Raw genomic sequence first — 20,005 nt, forward strand, 5'->3', positions numbered from 1 at the left:
GGCATAAGCTCTTGTACGGCAGAGTTCCTATACTTTTGTGTAATTGAGGTTTTCTTTTGTTTCTTTTTTTTCCTAATCTCTTACCCCTTAATTTCTCGCCAGATCCTCATGGGCTTTTTAGCCTATTGACTTCTATCCTCTTTTTTCCTAATTACTTAAATGCCTATTATTAAATATGGGGTATTACAATATATGTGTGTGTAAGTGAGTGTGTTTGTGTGTGTATATATATGACGTTACCGTTACTGGCTCGAGTAAGACTAAAAGGTACCTATAGATCGGAACAAAGGAAGAACAGATTGTACAATAGTTCTCGAGCATGGGCGAATCCAGAAAGAATCAAGCTCGAATGAGAGAAAGTATCGAGGGTAAAGGAAAGCCATTTAAATATCCGCCAAATGGGGAGCTGAAATATCCGCCATCAGCTCGGTATTGCAGCGTGGATCACGCTCGGTATTAATTGCGGATCATATTTTCGTGGGAGAAAAGGAAGGGAAATATTTTTACCTTATTTAGACTTGTGTTAGGATTAAATCTCCTCTACTATACAAGAGAAGGACCCCTTTATTTTTGACATTTTTTTGTCACGCATATCAAGGTAATAAAATTTATTTTGGCTCTAAGCAATTGTTCTAAGTGTTCTTCAATTGTTCACTCATTTAGCTGGATTGAAGCTCTATCTCGAGGAGTCGATTGAAACCGACCTTTGGAATTTATGCCTGACACAAGGCTTAATTACTTCACCACATTAGTATGATCATTTTGTCTCATTTCAATTCCATTATTTACTGTTATTTGATCATTTGTGTCAAATTAAACCAGTTTGGTGCCCACCGTGGGGCTAAAAATAATAGCATAATTTAATACGGATCTTGATAACACAGACTATTTTACACTTGTTCTTTGAAGTTTGATTTCAAGACTATTCAATATGTCAGATTCTCAATCTACTCATTTGAGTGTTGACCCCGAATCAGGCCACCACGGTGAAATGCCAAGCAAAAATATACCCCTTCTTGGCCCTAATGGCGTTCTAATTGTTGATCCAGTCGATACCAATTCACAGGTTGCTGTCAACACTAACCTACCAACTGACCCCAATAACAGTGTCCACGGGGCACCTCGGTCATCGGTTCGTGAGGCACCCGAAGGGGGAGGCGATGGAGCTAGCTTACGTTTGATTTTTGAAAAGTTACAAGCCTAACAAGTTGCCATAGCACAATTGTGGAGTCTAAAAGAGTAATGGATTAAGAGTTGAGGCCACATCGAGACTGATACCATCCTTACAACTCAGATAAAAGGGGAAACGGACGCATTCACTATTCGACCAGGAGCGACAGAAGAAATGATCAGGATCCAAGAAATCGTGGGTTGGTGAACTTAAACGTGTTCAACAGACCACCCGGAGTCAGAGATTCCTTGAGATTATCAGAATATAACTTCAACGTAGATGTAACGAGTATAGTGTCATCCATCGATCGCATCAAGGAGACCAAATGGTCGAGGCCGCTCCAGTCCAATCCGGCACAAATGGATCACAATTTGATATGCAAATATCACGGTACTCACAGGCATAGAATCGAGGATTTTTGGCAGTTAAGGGAAGAAATGGTTCGTTTGTTCAATAATAGGCATCTTCGATTATTCCTAAGCGAGCGAGCCAAAAACCATTTCAAGAACATGGATGCCAAAAAGTAGGTCGACCAGGAAAAACCCCAACATGTGATTAATATGATTATCGGAGGAGTAGACATTCCCTAAAGACTGATGATAAAAAACTCCAAAGTCTCTATCACAAGAGAAAAATGAACTCGAGATTATGTTTCAGAAGGGTCCATTCCTTTTATTGACGAGGATGTTGAGGGTATCATTCAACCTCACAGCGATGCACTGGTAATATCTGTACTTATTAATAAATCTTGAGTTAAGAATATGTTAATCGATCTAAGTATCCCGGCCAATATCATCTGATGGAGAGTCGTGGAATAACAGGGGTTGTTGGATCAGATCGTACCAGTAGTTTGAGTACTGAACGTGTTCAATATGGCGTGCGAGACAACGAAGGGTGAAATCACCCTTCCGATCAGTCGGAACTACTCAAAAAGCAAAGTTCTACGTGATCGAGGGGGACATGAGGTATAATGCCTTGTTTGGGAGACTGTGGGTTCATAGCATGAGGGTGGTACCATTGACCTTGCACCAAGATTTGAAATTTCAAACCCCAGGTGGAATCAAAACGGTCTACGGGGAACAACCGGCCGCAAAGGAGATATTCACTGTCAAAGAAGTGATCCTAGTGCCCATGATCATGACATTAAAAGATAAGGGACTAGAAAGGCACCAAATAGCAATCACAGGTCTCGGTATCGACCGAGCCGAAAAATGGGAGGAATATCCAACAGATGAGGAAGATGACTTTGGGGTCCCGAGATACTTTGTATCACGTGATGACAACGATGCCACCAAGTCAATGATTGAGGAACTGGAACAAGTCATATTATTTGAGCATCTGCCGGATAGAAAGTTATACCTGGGCACGGGGTTCATCCCCAAGCTCAGGTAAAAACTCATTGATTTTCTTAAAGCTAATGCCGATTGTTTGCCTGGTCGCACTTAGATATGACAGGAATCCATCGAAGATAAGAACTCACAAATTATTTGGATTTGAACTTCCATTCGACTAATCATAAGAGGAGGCTACTGTCCGAGGTCAAACATGCATTCATCAAAGATGAGGTATCTAAACTTTTCAAAATAAGTTCCATTCGGGAAGTTATTACCCGGATTGGCTAGCTAACGTAGTCGTCTTACCTAAAAAGGGAAACAAACTTAGAATGTGTGTAGATTATAAGAGTTTGAATAAGGGATGCCCAAAGGAGTAGTTTCCTTTTCTTAACATCGGCCAAATAATCGATGAGACGGCATGGCATGAGACACTGAGCTTACTCGATGGCTATTTTGTGTACAACTAAATATCCATGGACCCGGAGGACCAAGAGAAAGCTTCTTTCATAACTAGGTTCGTCACTTATTGTTATAATATGATGCTTTTTGGGCTAAAAAATATCGGTGCCATGTACCAACACCTAGTTAATTGAAGGTTCAAGGAACAAATAGGGAAATCGATGGAGGTATTAATGAAATGTTAGTTAAGTCCATGCGAGCAGAGGACCACTTGAGGCATCTATAGAAAGCCATCGACATACTAAGGGAATACAATATGAAGTTGAACCCAGAGAAACGTGCCTTCAGAGTAGGCTCGGGAAAGTTCCTCAATTTTATAGTATCTAACCAAAGAATAGAGATCAATATGGATAAGATAAAGGCCACTAAAGATATCATCATGTTCAACGACGTCAAGGCAGTGCAAAGACTAACCAGGGAAATAGTCGCATTGGGTCGATTCATCTCCAGGTCATCGGATAATAGCTACCGGTTTTTCTCGTTACTAAAAAAAGAGTGACTTTGCCTAGACCCCAGAGTGACAAAAGGATTTGGAGGAACTCAAGAAATACTTATCAATCCCTCCCTTGTTGCACACTCTGAAGCCGAACGAGTAGCTATACCTTTACTTGGCAGTGTTCTAGGTAGCGGTAAGTGGTGTCTTGGTTTGGGAGGAAGAAGGTACACAATTTCCTATTTATTATGTTAGTAGAACCCTAGGTGATACTAAAGCGAGGTATCCACAACTAGAAAAATTGGCGCTTGCCTCGCTAAGCGCATCTAGGAAACCAAAATCATATTTTCAATGTCAGCCAATATGTGTCATGTACCTATTAAGGAATGTTATGCACAAACTCGAACTCTTAGGCTGGCTAGCAAACTAGGCTGTAGAGATTAGCGGGTACGTATTGAATACAAACCCCCAACAACTATAAGGTCCCATATATTGGTAGACGTCGTGGCTTATTTCACATAGACCATTATCCCCAAGGTAGATAAAGAATTATTACTTGCCTCGGGGACTAGCTTAGGGGTCTGGACCCTATTCACATATAGTGCCTCCAAAAGCGAAAGGGTCCGGATGCGGAGGTACTTAGATAAATTACAAGTAGTTACATTGGTTCAAAGAATAAATGCTGCAATGTATGCCTCGAAATCAGAACAATGAGCTCGATGTGTTGGCTAATTTAGGATTGTCAGTGGATTTCGAAGAAAACTCTGGAACGGTGGTGCAATTGATGAGCTCGGTAATAGATGTCGGTCATGCCGAGGTAAATTCAATGAGTTTGACTTGGGATTGACGAAACAAATATATGGACTACCTTCAGAAGGGGAAACTACCATTGGATTCTAAAGAATCGAGGGCCCTTCAAACTAAAGCTGCTAGGTTTTTCTTGGTTGAAGGCAAACTGTATCGAAGATTATTTTGGGACCACTAGCAAGATGTTTAGGGCCCGGAGAGACCGATTACGTAATGTGGGAAGTCCACGAGGGGACTTGCGAAAACCATTTGGGAAAGCAATTGTAGGGAAGGATATTATTGGAATGAAATGGAGAAAGATGAAAATGACTTTGTTAAAAAATGCGATGAATGACAAAGGCATGCCCCAATGATCTGCCCAACCGGGGGAGTTGTTTCACTTGATCCTTTTCCCTTATGTTCATGAAGTAGGGAATAAATATCATAGGTCTTTTACCATGGGTACCAGGTAAGGCTCAGTACATCTTGCTTATGATTGATTACTTATCCAAATGGGTTAAGGTACATGCGTTTGAGAAACTTAGAGAGAAGGAGGTTATCGACTTCATCTAGGATCACATAATTTTATGGTTCGGGATACCAGCCGAGATTCGGTGATGAATATATTGATTCTTATGGTGAGAACGAGAGTAAAATCACGAAGGGTGATGTCGTGTACTTGTTATTGTTCTCCTTATTCTTGCTTATGGTTGAATTTTGGTGTTCCGTATGCTTCTTTACTAAATTTCTGTTTGTACATGATATTTCCCCCGAGCATGTTTCCCCTTCCCATCTTTAACCGCCAGTTTCTGTCATTATTATTTGTTGTATATGATGTAACTGCACAAGTTTATTTGGTAGTCTTATCTGAGCCTCGTCACTACTTTGCCGAGGTTAGGCTCGACACTTACCGCACATGGGGTCGGTTGTGCTGATACTACACTCTGCACTGTGTGCAGATCCCGGTGCTGGAGCTTTTGGACCACAGTGAGGTTGCTGCCTTGAGTCTAGCGGCGGAGACCTGAGGTAGTCCTGTAGACATCCGCAAGACTTGACGCCTCCTTCTATCTTTCCATTCTGTTTTTATGTATTTCAGAGACAGATTCATATTTTCATTCAGACCGCTGTTTGTAGCATTCATAGATGGTCCATGACATTATGATACCAAATTCTGGGTAGAGTTGTATTTTGGATTCTGTACTAGTATTTGGTTAAACTATTAGATTTCTCTTCCGCATTTCTATTTATTATGATTACGCTACTGTTGATCACATGTTAATTCGTAAATGTTAAAAGGATAAGGAAAAAGGGTAATAAATCTATAATACTCGGCTTGCCTAGCTTTCACGAGTAGGAGCCATCACGACTCTCGAGGGTGAGAAATCCGGGTCATGACATTTCTTCTATCCCCTACCCCATATCTATTCTCCTCCTCTCTCTCTCTACTTCCCGATGTCTTCTCCTCCGCCAGATGCTGGAGCAATTTCCATCGTCACAGTTTCGACTGTGGCCGTTATTTATTGATACCACCGCCCTCGACCTCCCAATCTCATTCTCTGATGCAACATATCGGATCAACAAAAACCTCCATTATTTCGCCGGTAATTATGTGCTAATCGTCGGCAACCAGAGGCAACAGTGACGGCGAGCAAGGGCTAGATACTGATGTTACTTCAACGAGAAGACATTAGGGTTGTTCTTGAACAACGACGACAGAATTAGGGGCTGAGCAACTTGAATTTTCTGTTAATATATTTCAATGTATTTTAATGTATCTCGCTGTATTTCATTGTATTCATTGTCTTTTTTTTCATTGTATTTCAATGTATCTCGCTGTATTCTATGTATTTCATTGTATTCATTGTTTTTTTATTGTATTTCAATGTATCCCGCTGTATTCTATGTATTTCATTGTATTCACTGTCTCTCTATATTCCATGAATGTATTCATATATTTTTTTAATTAATATAATTTATAAATTCAGATGTATTATATAATTTCTCTGAAGATTGCTATGTTTTTGGGGTATTTTTCGGTTGAGAATCTTTTTAATAACTGGAAATACAAAATTTGTGTGTAATAATTGAGTTTGTTGAGTTATATTAGGAGTCTATTATGTTAATTAATTCAATTTCCGTTTAAAAACAATATAATCCACTGTTTCATGTCGTGAATACAGTCGAATACTGTCGAATACAATAATCTGTCCAGATGTAATCCCATATTTCACGCCATGAATATAGTCGAATACAAAAATCTGTCTAGCTGTAATTCCCATGTTTCACACCTAGAAATGCTACTGTATTCATGAATACAATAGCTTAAATATATCGAATACACTCTAAAAATTTTAAAAAATATAGCTATAGGAAATAAATATAGTAATGATAGCTACAACTAGTTAATAATGTAATGACCCAACCGGTCATTTTGAAAAAGTACAACCTCGTTTCCCCATACACTGCTAAATTCATGCTTCACGGTTCTTATGTAACTTGTCGGGGAAATTCGTTCGGGTTCAGAAGGGTTTTGAAAGGAATTGAGACACTTAGTCTCAAGTAAGAGAGCTTAAGTTGAATTAAAGTACGGAAGGTGAAATATGAGTAAATCAATCCGGAATAGATTTTTGATGATTCCAATAGCTCCGTATGATGATTTTGGATTTAGGAGCGTGCTTGGAAAATTATTTGGAAGTTTGTAGTTTAATTAGTCTTGAAATGGCGAAAACGAGAAGTCGTAATTAGGAAGTTTGACCGAGAGGTTGACTTTTTTATATCGAGATCAAAATCCTACTCAAGAAGTTGGAATAGCTCCATTATGTCATTTATGACTTGTGTGCAAAATTTGGGGTCAATTTGATTTGATAGGTTTCAACATTGTTTGCGGAATTTGAAAGTTTCTAAGTCCTTAGGCTTGAACCCGAGGTGGATTTGGTGTTGTTTTGAGTAATTCGAAGGCTCGACTAAATTTTTATGATATTATGGGATATGTTGATACATTTGGTTGAGGTCCTGGGGGCCTCTGATGAGTTTCAGAGTGAATTTTGAGCGAGTCTAGGCATTTCGGAACTCTAAGATGGTTCTGGCACTTTTGGGAGTGCGAATCGCACCAAAAATATGCGGATCGCAAAGGGGAGTGAGGACCGTAAAAAATGGTGTGTGGACCGCACAAAATGGTGTGCGGCCGCATATCAAAAATGTTTCGCAGGATCTCTAGTCCGACTTCGGAAGCTTATAACTTTTGACCTACAAAAAATGTTGAAATGATTCAAACATGTAAGTCATAGATCTTTGAATCTAGTTTTCAGAAACATATTATAATAGTTATTTGGACATTTCTAGCGAAATTTATGGCCAAAATACTAAAGCCTGTCACTGCAGTCAAAATCCACCGCGGGGGCAATGGATTTACCGCGGTCCGCAGTGCTCCACCTCGGTCAGGACTAGTTTTTATGCGGTCAGCAGTGAGGGAATCCGAAAGGTACTCTATAAATACGAAGGTTAGGGTTTTAATTCATATTTTGACTTAGGGAGCTCGGTTTGAGGCGATTTTTCGAAAGTTTTTCAAGAAATTCATCGGGGTAAGTGATTCTAACTCGGATTTGGTTAGAATACATGAATCTATCATTGAATTCATTATTTGATTCGTGGGTTGGGATGGAATTTGGAAAAAAATTGTGAAAATCTTTCAAAATGTAAAATAATGATTTGAAGGACCAAATGGTTTTGGAATTGGATAATTTTTGTATAGGTGAACTCGTATCGGAATGGATATTCGATTTTTTTAAATTTTGTCGAGTTCCAAGGTGCGAACCCGGGGAGTTGACTTTTGTTGACTCTTCGCAAATTGTATAAGAATCATAGCTTTGTTAATTGAAATTATTTTCTCTTACATTGTTAGATGTATTCAAGTTGTTTTTGGCTAGATTTAGTCGAGCATTGATGAACTGGAAAAAGGAAAAGCTAAATTGAGTATTGAATTATCCGGATTGAGGTAAGTATCTTGCCTAACCTTGTGTGGGGGACTTTTCCTTAGGATTTGAGTCTTTTGTGTTGATTGTAGTTCGTGTACGCGAGATGACGAGTGCGTACTCGGACTTAATTGTGGAGAATTGGAATTTGAGGGTTCTTAGGTTCTTATATTCACTAGGGATGGAGTTATTCTTGATATGACTGAGTTCCTACTTATTAGTTTCGTCTCTACATGCTTAATTGAAATTAATTGTTTCACGATTCGCTCTTATTACCTAATTGACTTAACTGAAGAGTTTTGCCTCTCCTATTGTCATGTTATATTTTTATAACTACTTGGCTCATGTTGATTTCTTTATTATTGACTTGTATATTGTGGGATCGTCGCTACATGTTAGTTTTTCCGTTGTTGAATTGTTCCCTTTATGTCAGTATTCTTTTATGTGGTTATTCCTTTGAGCTGGTTCTACCATTTTCTCGTGATTTACATCCCCTGAGTTGATTTACTTGTGTTACCTTGTATTATTGTCATTTGTTGTTGTTATATGTATTGCGGTGATGTTCGATCCTTCTGTTGTGATGTAACTGTTGATTCTGTTGGTTGCGTTGTATATTTATTTGGGACTACGGTTGTGAGATTCCGGTACATCCCCCTTGTCTATTTATTTGGGACTACGAATGTGAGATTCTGGTAGATCCCCCTTGTTTGTTTATTTGGGATTACGGATGTGGGATTCTGGTAGATCCCCCTGCATAGTTATATGGAACTACGAGAATGCACCCGATAGATTCCCCTAGTACTGGGTATTTACATTTGGGACTACGGATCAGGATTCCTGTAGATCCCTGCGCATTATAAGTTGGACTACGGGACTGCACCCTGGAGATCCATTGGATATTTATATTTGGGGACTACATGATGGTATCCTGGGAGATCCCGGTTGTTATCTCTGTGCTGAGCTGTACTCTTTCCAAGATTATTTTGTCTATGTTGTAATTGTTGCTATCAATTCAAGTGTTTTAACGGTTTAGATTCCTTTACGGCTGTGATCATTTGTGTTGGAATCCATAGTGTTTACAATACCTCGCCTTATTATTTTTTTACATATATTGCAATACTTCAAATTTCAACAATTGTTACATTTTGAACTCAATTGATTTCTCAACAAAATTTTCCTTAAGCCGTTTGAGGTTGTACTTTACTTAAGAAGGAATTTCTACTAAGTTAATTTATCAAATCCCTTGGTAAAAGTAATAATTCATTCGATGTTGTATTCTAATTGAAACATGGTACTTTCTTTATTCAAATAATTTCTAAAAATAACTTCATCTTTTCTTGATGAGTTCCAAATGGGTTTAGAAGTTGTACTCTACTTCATGTTAAGTAAATGAGGCTCTGTGAACATTATTAATTGTATTAGGTTATGGACCCTATGAACTGAGTAACCTGAGAACGTTGTGGAGCAAGGTGAGACAAAAATATGTGGGTACAAGGTGCCGGGGAAAATATTATAATTTTTTTTATTTAATGGCATGTGAGTTGCCCGTGCGACTTTTATAGAAATATGGGCACGATATGTCGTAAAAATATGAAAGTGGGCTGAGAGTTATATTATTTATGATTATAAAATGAGGCGTCACAAGGTGACCTTTACTCAAAAGAATTATATTCGAAAGATGCTTGTTTGAAGGAAATATATTTGAAAGATATTTATAGTTGAAGGACTTGATTAATTGATTGCACTTGTATACATTATTCGTTGAGTAATATTTATGGTGTTTTTGTTGCCCTACTGCTTATATAACTGGTTGATTATTGTTGTCATCATTATTATTTGCTCCCTATTATTTTTGTATGCTATATTACACAGGTTGTTAGACCAGTGAGTGTCTTGACTGTACCTCATCACTACTCCACCGAGGTTAGTCTTGATACTTACTGGGCACCGCTATGGTGTGCTCATATTACACTTCTGTACATTTTTGTGTACAGATCAAGGTATTTGATCGGTAGTAGTTGTGCGAGTTGTTGCGGTGGAGACTCAAGGTAAACCTGCTACAGCATTCGCAGGCCCCGGAGTCACCTTCAATTGTACTTATTCCATATGTTCTTTTTGTTTCAGAATAGTGATGTATCTATTTTGCATAACTATTCTTAGAAAGGCTAATGACTAGTACCGCCAGTTTTGGGAATTGTAATTTGTTCAGAGTAATTTAATTTAAAGTTAGTGAATATCCATATTGTTACAAAAATGTTAGGCTTACCTAGTTTAGAGACTAAGTACCATCACGACTCCTTTGGAGGGAAACTTGGGTCGTGACAAGTTGGTATCAGAGCTTTAGGTTCATAGGTGCTACAAGTCATAAGCGAGTTTAGTAGAGTCTTGTGGATAGGTACGGAGACGTCTGTACTTATCTTTGAGAGGCTACAGAACTAGTAGGAAAAATTTCCACTTCGTTCATTCCTTATCGTACGACATTTATTCAGCTTGAAGCATATATCTTATGTTCTTTTGCAACCACTCATGTATGGAATTGCGCGCTACGCCAATGGTTGGTGATACCATAAAAGGGTTATAAGAGAGCCAGGGTTGCTCAACCGTTGTTACCACGTGTCGTTCAGAATCGAGGATATGGAAGTGCAAAGCGATCTTTCAGTTGTACGCATGAGGGTGCATCAGATTTTTGACATTTGGTTGATAAGTACAATCTTAAGAAGGTTTAATTGGATGCCTAATCATCACAGGTGGATGTAGATCTAAAAATAGTTGGTCGTATTAGAGGCTATGTGTTTCGTATGGGATTTTTATTTAGCAAATGGTATTTACTAGCAAGCCGAGACACTGGAGGAAGTGAGTTTAACTGTCATGAGGATGACAAGTGACAAGTAGATGGCTTGAGGTGTCTTATGACTGGTGTCGTACGAGCGGTAAAGGTTAGTATTGTGGATCGTCGAAAATGTGTCCTATGATTTCGTACCAAGTGAGGGGAGTCCACTATCAACGATCAGATTGTGGGGTCATGTGTTATATTAGTTTTGGCTTGAGCTGTATATATGGTATTGAAAGGTTTGTCAAAACTTGTATATGATTAAGAGCTGAGATTTGAATGGGATGATGATGGGACTTTTGGTATTCCCGCGTCTTTAATATTTCTACATTTCAGTATCAGCAGGAACATGGAAATAATTTCAGAATACTTATAGTGCTCCAGTTAATCAGGGCACTTGCGTGGGGCGGTCATCTTCTAATACACCACTAGTATGTGATTCCTACAATGGTTATCCTAGTTATCCGGTACAGACTCAGTATGAGCAGTTGGACCGCAGATTATTTGTTATGAATATGGTGATACTTGGAACATCATGAAAAATTGTCCCAAACTTGGGAGAAATCTATTCCATCAGAGCACACATGCCACGTACTCCATTACAATTACTACTCTACTTACACTACCAGTTAGGGATGGAGGACAAGCGGGTAGATAGTGCCTAAGAGGTTGAGGTCGCTACACCAGATGGTGTCCGCTACACCAGATGGTGTCGTTACAAGTACGATCTCGAGTTATTATAAAGTAACAATTTCCTTAACTTGATTCGGTTCTGAGTATCGAGGCAAGTCCTCCTAATATGCTCCAATCATGAGTGAGCTTCGTAATCTTAAACTTACTTATGTGAATACTTCTGTTGGGGGATTATATGGAGATAGCTATGTCTATCATTATGTGTTGGTCACTAAAAATAGTTGTCAGACTAAAAGTAACTTTTGTTAATCAATTCAATGAGTTTGATGTACTTTCTAAATAATTGATTTCAGTTGTAAATTATATGCCCTACAGGTATGAGGGATCATTGTATGTTATGATTTTGTTTAACGGAAATTATTTGAAAGAATGAAGAAAGGAAATGGAAAATTTAGTTGGCACAATGTGAAAAATACTTATGATTCAGAGTTGAGGACGAGATCCTCACATTTTTATATGATATGAAATATTTAAACCGGGCTATAAGTTGCGACGGATGTTATATAAGGACGATGTCCTTGTGGTGAAAAAAAAAACTTATGCGTTTAAATTCTCCCTTGTGAAATTAAAAATTTGTACTGTAGTACTTATAGGGAGTCATGCCTATGAGGCTTATTTGAAAATTCTTGTATGAATATCTCTGTGCATAATCTGCTAAATTGTATTGTAATTATTGAATTTTAGCCTACGAGGTAAGTGCTTAGGTAGTGTTAAATGTGAGTCGTTAATTTGCGTAAGTAATTATGAGTTCTTCATGCCTTGTTGTTAGTAAAGTGGAGGTTTGAAACAAGATTTTGTTAACATGAGGTTAATTGGTGATGTTGTAATCGATTATGAATAACTATTGAGATCAAAGATGTGGTTAAGGTCATACATATGATGTGTTTCATGTCCAGATATCTTTATGATAATGTCACGCTTGTAATGCAGAGATTAGTATTACTGATATATACATTGTGGTGATTTGTTGAGTTGAGGATGTGTTGTTAGGAGTTGTTTTGGTGTTACTCTGATAGGTGGATATGCCTAATTACAGGGGAGACTCTGCCGAAATTTTTGAAAAATTTGAGAGTTAGAAAAATTTGGGACATTGAGATGTGCGAAGAAAGAGATAAGTTACGTTATGTGTTTGAGGGCGGACTCTACTTCTCATTGAGGATGAATGACCCTAAGTGGGGAGAATGTACACCATGGAAAAATTTCAAAGTATTCAAGCGCTATTAAAAGTTCATGTGTGCATAGGCACATGTTGCTATATACAATCGAGACTAATACCGTGTGTTGATGTGAAAATTGAACCACTTTGAAGATGTTTGGAGTGTAGGAAATTTCATCTTAAAGTACAAATATGAGTAAGGCAAATAGCCTCAATTGAAATGGTATTGTCGGACTTATTTCGAATGCGGTAATACGGGATCAACCACGAGTATATGTGTAAAAGTAGAAACATCAAATTTGAAACCTCAGAATAATCTTAGTACGTTCGAGGACGAACGTTTGCTTAAGAGGTGGAGAATGTAATGACCAGACCCGTCGTTTTGAATAAGTACAACCTCGTTTCCCCATACACTGCTAAATTCATGCTTCACAGTTCTTATGTAACTTGCCGGGGAAATTGGTTAGTGTTCGGAAAGGTTTTGAAAGGAATTGAGACACCTAGTCTCGAGTAAGAGAGCTTAAGTTGAACTAAAGTGACCGGAAGGTAAAATATGAGTAAATGAATCCAGAATGGATTTTTGATGATTCCAATAGCTCTGTATGGTGATTTTGGATTTAGGAGCATGCCTGGAAAATTATTTGGAAGTTTGTAGTTTAATTAGGCTTGAAACGGCGAAAACGAGAAGTCGCATTTTGGAAGTTTGACCGAGGGGTTGACTTTTTGATATCGAGATCAAAATCCGACTCAAGAAGTTGGAATAGATCCATTATGTCACTTATGATTTCTGTGCAAAATTTAGGGTCAATCGGACTTGATTTGATAGGTTTCGACGTTGTTTGCGGAATTTAAAAATTTCTAAGTTCTTAGGCTTGAACCTGAGGTGGATTTGGTATTGTTTTGAGTAATTCGAAGGCTCGACTAAATTTTTATGATGTTATGGGATGTGTTGGTACATTTGGTTGAGGTCCCGAAGGCCTCGGATGAGTTTCAGAGTGAATTTTAAGCGAGTCCGGGCATTTCGGAACTCTGAGATGGTTCTGGCACTTTTGGGAGTGCGGACCGCACCAAAAATATGCAGACCACAGAGGGGAGTGCGGACCGCACAAAATAGTGTGCGGACCTCAGTGCGGACTGCACAAAATGGTGTGCGGCCGCACATCAAAATGTTCGGCAGGATCTCTGGTCTAACTTCGGAAGCTTATAGCTTTTGATCTACAAGGAATGTTGGGATAATTCAAAAACGAAAGTTGTAAATCTTTGAATCTAATTTTCAGAAACATATTATAATAGGAATTTGGACATTTGTAGCGAAAGTTATGGCCAAAATACTAAAGCCTGTCACAGCAGTCAAAATTCACCGCGGGGGCAATGGATTTACCGCAGTCAGCACTAGTTTTTGTGCGGTCAGCAGTGAGGGAATCCGTAAGGTACTCTATAAATACGAGAGTTAGGGTTTTAATTCATATTTTGACCTAGAGAGCTCGGTTTGAGGCGATTTTTCGAAGGATTTTCAAGAAATTCATTGGGATAAGTGATTCTAACTCGAATTTGGCTAGAATACATGAATCTATCATTGAATTCATCATTTAATTCGTGGGTTGGGATGGAATTTGGAAAAAAATTGTGAAATCTTTCAAAATATAAAATAATGATTTGAAGGACCAAATGGTTTCGGAATTGGATAATTTTTGTATGGGTGAACTCGTATCGGAATGGGTATTCGATTTTTGTAAAAATTTTCGGGTTCCGAGGTGCAGGCCCGAGGAGTTGACTTTTCACAAATTGTATAAGAATCATAGCTTTGTTAATTGAAATTATTTTCTCTTGCATTGTTAGATGTATTCAAGTTTTTTTTGGCTAGATTGAGCCAAGCATTGATGAACTGGACACAGGAAAAGCTAAATTGAGTATTGAATTGGCCGGATTGAAGTAAGTATCTTGCCTAATCTTGTGTGGGGGACTTCCCCTTAGGATTTGAGTTTTTTGTGTTGATTGTAGCTCGTGTACGCGAGGTGACGAGTGCATACTCAGACTTAATTATGAAGAATTGGAATTTTAGGGTTCTTAGGTTCTTATATTCACTAGGGATGGAGTTATTCTTGATATGACTGAGTTCCTACTTATTAGTTTCGTCTCTACATGCTTAATTGAAACTAATTGTTTCACGATTCGCTCTTATTACCTAATTGACTCTTAATTGACTTAACTGAAGAGTTTTGCCTCTCCTATTGTCATGTTATATTTTTATAACTACTTGACTCGTGTTGATTTCCTTATTATTGACTTGTATATTGTGAGATCATTGCTACATGTTAGTTTTTCCGTTGTTAAACTGTTCCCTTTATGCCAGTATTCTTTTATGTGGTTATTCCTTTCAGCTGGTTTTACCATTTTCTCGTGATTTATAGCCCCTGAGTTGATTTACTTGTCTTACCTTGTATTATTGTCATTTGTTGTTGTTATATGTATTGCGGTGATGTTCGATCCTTCTGTTGTGATGTAACTGTTGATTCTGTTGGTTGAGTTGTGTATTTATTTGGGACTACGGATGTGAGATTCCGGTAGATCCCCCTTGTCTATTTATTTGAGACTACGGATGTGAGATTCCAGTAGATCCCCCTGCACAGTTATATGGAACTACGAGAATGCACCCGATAGATTCCCTCAGTACTAGGTATTTACATTTGGGACTATGGATCGGGATTCCGGTAGATCCCCGTGCATTACGAGTTGGACTACGGGATTGCACCCGGGAGATCCACTGGATATTTATATTTGGGGATTACAGGACGGTATCCTGGGAGATCCCCGGTTGTTATCTCTATGCTAAGCTGTACTTCTTCCGTGATTATTTTGTCTATGTTGTAATTGTTGCTATCAATTCAAGTGTTTTAACGGTTTAGATTCCTTTACGGCTGTGATCCTTTGTGTTGGAATCCATAGTGTTTACAATACCTCGCCTTATTATTTTTTTACATATATTGCAATACTTCAAATTTCAACAATTGTTACATTTTGAACTCAATTGATTTCTCAACAAAATTTTCCTTAAGCCGTTTGAGGTTGTACTTTACTTAAGAAGGAATTTCTACTAAGTTAATTTATCAAATCCCTTGGTAAAAGTAATAATTCATTCGATGTTGTATTCTAATTGAAACATGGTACTTTCTTTATTCAAATGATTTCTAAAAATAACTTCATCTTTCCTTGATGAGTTCCAAATGGGTTTAGAAGTTGTACTCTACTTCATGTTAAGTAAATGAGGCTCCGTGAACATTCTTAATTGTATTAGGTTATGGACCCTATGAACTGAGTAACCTGAGAACGTTGTGGAGCAATGTGAGACAAAAATATGTGGGTACAAGGTGCCGGGGAAAATATTATGATTTTTTATTTTATTTAATGGCATGTGAGTTGCCCGTGCGACTTTTATAGAAATATGGGCACGATATGTCGTAAAAATATGAAAGTGGGCTGAGAGTTATATTATTTATGATTATAAAATGAGGCGTCACAAGGTGACCTTTACTCGAAAGAATTATATTCGAAAGATGCTTGTTTGAAGGAAATATATTTGAAAGATATTTATAGTTGAAGGACTTGATTAATTGATTGCACTTGTATACATTATATCACGACCCAAACCGATGGGCCGCGACGGGTACCCGGTACCTTACTCAATCGAGTATCAATGGAACGTATCTTTATTATTACATCATCATATACACGTGACATACGGGCCTAATAGGCCAGCATAATCATTATCAACTCAAAATATAGGCCGACAAGGCCGTATAATCTTTCACGTACAAGACATATGTCTTACAAGCCTCTAATAATACATAAATATCATAGAGTCCGGGATAGAGTCCTGCCATACCAAACATTACACGTCTAAATCATACTAACCAAACAAGCAACTCCGAAGCAAATGGAGCACACCAACATCTTCCGTTGAGCTGATAGCCTACTTGGAGGGCTCTCATCCTGTCTATCGGGACCTGCGGGCATGAAACGCAGCGGCCCCTAGCAAAAGGGACATCAGTACGAATAATGTACCGAGTATGTAAGGCACATAAGTAAGTACATCAGAGACATGGAAGAAATATAGAGTAAATGACTCAACCTACAAGTCTGAATAACTTTGTAAATCATAAATTACTTTTAGCGTCATGCATGTGCGTATGAATGTCATGTCGTGCATAGGTACATGCTTCATAACATCATCAGCCTCTGAGGGCATCCCATCATATCATATCGGCCACTGTGGGCAAAATTATCATCGTATACCAGCTGATCAGGTGGTGGTACGTATATAACGCCATAACCTTTCCCATATCCCATATACATATATATACGCATAAATAACGCCATCTGGTCACATACATATATATATGCATATATGACGCCGTTTGAATCATATTTCAGCCACTGTGGGCAACATCATCGTCATATACCAGCTGATCAGGTGGTGGTGCGTATATAACGTCGTAACCTTTTCCCATATCCCATATACATATATTTACATATATACGCGTATATAACTCCATCTGGTCATGAGTCAATGCACATGAATGCAATGCATGAAAAGTACGTTAATAAAATCTTTCGAAATCTCATAAGACCATTTTGCCTTTGAGTAATATCATAAAGTAAACTCTTTTTAACTTTCGTATTTTTCTGAGATCCATGAATAGATGATAAAATATTATGATACACGGAAATTCAAGAACATAGATATCTCTAATACTTCTATGTATAAAGTCATTCATGAAATTTGTGCATTTACACGTTTCGTTCGTATCGTATGGATCATGACAAAAGAAAGAAGGGATAGCCTTAACATACTTGTTCCTTGAATTATTGAACGAAATGAAGCTTCTGCTTCTGTGAAATATGATCGAAATACTGCTTTTGATCTATGAAGCTTTCTTTTTAAACTTAATCTCGCTTCTGCTTCAATTGTTTTGAATAGCAATGTCTTGTGTGCAAGACTTTGACGTAATACTATTTTCTTGTCTAAAAGGAACAAAATAGCAAATAAACATGAAAGAAGGAAACATAAAATTCTAGAAATAATGGTAGGATAAGGTGAAAGTTGTCTCATAGACTCTACCAGACGTAGCAATGAAAAGGAAACTATAACGAATTAGCCCTTTTATTCGTTTGGTGGCTTGCTCGTTTATATGGTGATGTATATGGCCACATATTTTAGTCTTAATCTAGTATTGCCTTATTATTGCCACCTAATTTCAAGACCAAAATAGTCACCCTTCCTTCAAGGCATGGCTGCCACGTTAGGTCATTAGGTACTTATCCAAATACTTTAATAAATCAACCACAATTATTAATTAACTAGGTAATATTTCATTACCCAATAATTAACCACAAACTAAGACCTATCTTCACTTACTTAAAATAATACCCACTTTTAATATACCTTATACACCTTAATATCATGGACATGTGGTATCTTGTATGATACTAGTCCATAAATAACGGGTATTGAGCTCAGGCCGTATTTTATTCCAAATTGTCCATTTTCAACAAAACTCGTTTTCTTTGACTTGCTTCCCCTTTCACCTTTACGAATTTACTTATTATTTGTTTGAAATAGAATAATCTTTATAATCTCCAAATAATCTTTTCCTTGGACTGATGTCTGTTACCTTAAGAGGAATTCAACGTACAACACTACAGGGTACAACATCGTCGTAATGTAGTACTGTGGGACGTGATATTGATGTAATATTGCGGGGTGTAACACATTATTCGTTGAGTAATATTTATGGTATTTTTGTTGCCCTGCTGTTTATATCACTGGTTGATTATTGTTGCCATCATTATTATTTGCTCCCTATTATTATTGTATGTTATATTACACAGGTTGTTAGACCAGTGAATGTCTTGATTGTACCTCGCCACTACTCCACCGAGGTTAGTCTTGATACTTACTGGGCACCGCTATGATGTGCTCATACTACACTTCTGTACATTTTTGTGTACAGATCCAGGTATTTGATCGGTAGCAGCTATGCGAGTCGTTGCGGTGGAGACTCAAGGTAAACCTGCTATAGCGTTCGCATGCCTCGGAGTTACCTTCAATTGTACTTATTCCATATGTTCTTTTTGTTTCGGAATAGTGGTGTATCTATTTATTATAATTATTCTTAGAAATGCTTATGACTAGTACCACCGGTTTTGGGAATTATAATTTGTTCAGAGTAATTTAATTTAAAGTTAGTGAATATCCATATTGTTACAGAAAATGTTAGGTTTACCTAATTTAGAGACTATATGTCATCACGACTCTTTTGAAAAAAAACTTGGGTCGTGACAAATAACAACTAAAATACAGTGATTTCTGAAAGTTTCTCATTTAATAATAACCAGTGCTACTTTCATACTACTCAAGGGAAGTACAAACAGTTCCAGAACAACATCTAACATTAACGAATTAATCTAGCAAATACTCCACCAATCCACATTTATTTGAGCAGATTTCCCTTATTGGCAGTCATTTGACTCATTTGAGAGCTAAATTAGACCGAATTAATTTACCTTTCTAAAAAGACTATAAACGGGTCAATTGGTTTTGTGGCCCATTACAGATTTATATTTAATTTTATGATCTCATCTCTTTTTTTACACATGGGAGATATGCTTTTACACATGAAAAATCTATCTTTTACACGTAAAAAATTAAAAAAAGATATTTTCTTAAATTCAACATTGTAAAAAGCCATAAAAACCTAAAACCCACTAAAAACAAATACATAGTCAAACGTATATACTAAGATATTATAAGTCGCAATTTTTGACATCTCAAAAATATTAAGAAGCTAAGGGGCCGTTTGATAGGCGGTATAAGAATAATGTTGAATAAAGTGTACTAGTAATGCAGGGATTAATAATGCATGTGTTAGTAATGCAAACATTGGTCCAAGGCATCTTGAACTAAGTCAGTACCCAGCAGCCTAGCATCATCCGGCTCAAACCATCCCATCGGAGACCGACACCGTCTCCCATACAAAGCCCATACGGAGCCATCTGAATGCTGGATTGGTAAAACTCTGTGAGCGGCAGAATCTGACCCCAAGAACTCCCGAAATCTATGACACAAGCACGCAACATATCCTCAAATATCTGAATAGTGCACTCGGACTGTC

At 37.8% G+C, this 20,005-nt stretch overlaps 1 long non-coding RNA gene across 1 annotated transcript; it reads right to left on the minus strand.

Moving 5' to 3' along the window:
* Positions 1-16,603: 16,603 nt before the first annotated feature.
* On the minus strand, positions 16,604-18,169 carry LOC142182535 (uncharacterized). The gene is made up of 2 exons (XR_012711340.1): positions 17,685-18,169; positions 16,604-16,862 (listed from the first exon to the last, which is right to left on the minus strand). It is a non-coding gene; the product is annotated as an uncharacterized LOC142182535 (long non-coding RNA).
* Between the last annotated feature and the right edge of the window lie 1,836 nt (positions 18,170-20,005).

The sequence above is a fragment of the Nicotiana tabacum genome, chromosome 7 (assembly GCF_000715075.1).
Source record: "Nicotiana tabacum cultivar K326 chromosome 7, ASM71507v2, whole genome shotgun sequence".
NCBI lineage: Eukaryota > Viridiplantae > Streptophyta > Magnoliopsida > Solanales > Solanaceae > Nicotiana > Nicotiana tabacum.